This window comes from Belonocnema kinseyi, chromosome 1 (assembly GCF_010883055.1).
Source record: "Belonocnema kinseyi isolate 2016_QV_RU_SX_M_011 chromosome 1, B_treatae_v1, whole genome shotgun sequence".
Taxonomy (NCBI): domain Eukaryota; kingdom Metazoa; phylum Arthropoda; class Insecta; order Hymenoptera; family Cynipidae; genus Belonocnema; species Belonocnema kinseyi.
This window is the reverse complement of record NC_046657.1, coordinates 89,970,352-89,972,756: the sequence shown is the minus strand read 5'-3', so window position 1 is coordinate 89,972,756 and position 2,405 is coordinate 89,970,352. Positions and strand designations below refer to the sequence as shown.

Sequence of the window (2,405 nt, the reverse complement as noted above, 5' to 3'; positions counted from 1 at the left end):
ATAGATTTCTGACTCAATGGTCTACTCTCTGAATATAAATCAGTGAAATTTCACAGATTGTGAGTGAAATTTCACTGATACAAATAGCCTCTCTACTGGAATCGTTTAAATTCTTATATCGCCCATATTTAAACATTTTTGTATGAAAGCTTTGAAGTTTGAAAGATTCTATTAAACAGTTGAACTAACGTCACAGTAGCTTCAATCCGCTCTTCATTCACAAGTATTGAAAATTTTTAATAAAACCAACACACAATCTTTCCAGAAACTTAGGTAAATTATTTTTTAATCTTTACTTAAAGTTTGTACAAGATAAAGGAGAACGATAAGAACGAAGAAAAAGGTTTTGGCGACAATCGTTTCTCTCTTTTTTTTTTTAATGAATTTTCATTCAAAATTTTTCGAATTTTTCCTCCTTTATAAAACTTTTATGACAGCTTCAATTTTCAGGTAAATTTGATTCACTTTCTCAATTAAAAATAAAATTGAAATTGGAAATTAAATGTATTGAAAATTCGAGTAAAAAGGTTCAGACCCCCCGGGGTGAACGACGACGAGACGTAATTTACCGTGACCGTAACCCTTCGCTCGATTCCTGGAAAACGAAGAAAAAACTGATAGAAAAAATTGGTGGCAGCCATGCACTTGTCGTGGCAGCCAACACCTGCTTGAAGTGGCGAGCCCTGTTTTAGACTATTGATAAAAAAATAATATTGTACGAGTATATGAAATTTGATTTTCAATCGCAAATATAAATACCAAAAACTTGTATTTAAGCCGCTCTCGAAGAAATGCGGACCAAAAGAAAAGCTTATGGCCTAAAAAGACAAATCACCTTATTTTTCTTATTCTCTAACAACTGATTTCAGAAAAAGAAAAATCTACTTAGCGAATTTCATTTTTTATCGCAGCCTGAACACCACGAAATATTACATGACAACATTGGCAATATTGCAGCAATGTTGCAAACCAAAAAATATTGTTTTGTAATATTGCTACAATTTTGCAACAATCTTGCATAAATATTATATTATTTTTTGAATTTCGTCGCCAGATCTTTGTCAGGAATGGAGATCATCTCTCTTTTCCGGTTCCAACATTTGAATGTTATTTCAGAACATTGCAGCACTATTGATTGGGAGAAGTCATTTGTATATTGCAGCAACATTTCTAGAATATTGCACGATAGTTTTGCCAATTTTGTCAAGCAATATTGCATGCTGTTGGGGAATTCTACATGTCAAGAGATTCAATGCGATCCGCCCTTTGAGAAAATCACACGAGTAGCAATTAGGTATACTCACATGTTATGTTTTGCAACAAACGCCTCGAAAGTTGCACGTACCGTAACCAGATTTTCTGATTTGTCAGGATGTTTCCCGATTTTTTTATTGTAGGACTCACAGACCGTTCCCTATATGCCCTATTGTACCCTATATTCAGTTAAGGTCCCTAAAGTACCCTATTTTCAAGATTTGGTCCCTTTGGGTACTCTATTTAATGAATAGAACCTCAAGAAATTATGGCTCAAGAAATCGACAACATTAAAGAATTAGGCAATTATTCCAATTATTTTAAATATAGACTAGATAGAAAAAGTACAGAAAACTCGATTGCTAACTTTTTTCAATCACAAGAATATGCTTTGCAAAAGTTAAAATTTCAACAAAGGGAAGCTCACATAAAAAAATTAATTTATTAAATGATAGATTTTTAGAAGACAAAATAGGTACAGAGAATTAAGAGTTAATAAATGGTTTAAAAATTTATCAAATGTGACGATTCCAGATGAAACAGCTGAAACCTTAGCATTGATCACAAAATTTAGGATTTCTTATAACTCTAACAGTATCCCTACCAATAATATTATTGTTAATATAGAAGATTGTATAGAAAAACTTGAAGATGATAATAAAAAATCAAATTTTCGAAAAATAGTTACAGATTTAATCTCAAATCATGCAAAAATCAATAAGTTTAAAAACTCTAATCAAACTTCAGATATTGCTACAAAATTCCAAAAGGACCACAAAGATGTTATCTTTGTCCAAGCAGACAAAGGTAATATCTTAGTGACTGCAAATTCAGAAGATTACAAATCAACTATTGAAAACCTTTTACAGAATAATATTTTATATAAAAAAGTGAATACTAGTTTAGTTCCGTCCATAGAAGAAAAATGTAGTGATATAATTTCTAGATGGGGGAAAAAAGGTACATAAATGAAAATTTAGCTTATAAATTAAAAAACCATGGTTGTGTGACAGCAAAAGCATATGCCCTCCCTAAAGTTCACAAACCAGATTTAACCCTTAAACGGTCAAAACGCCACTACCGGTACACTGCTTTTCAACGGCCAATAACTAAGACTATTCGACACTAGAAAAAATTGAGACACATATATT

General features: G+C 31.7%; 1 protein-coding gene across 2 annotated transcripts in view; it reads left to right on the top strand.

Moving 5' to 3' along the window:
* LOC117169626 (coiled-coil and C2 domain-containing protein 1-like) overlaps window positions 1–2,405 on the top strand; it is a 31,793-nt gene that overhangs the window by 1,201 nt on the left and 28,187 nt on the right. The gene's annotated exons all lie outside the window — the stretch shown is intronic.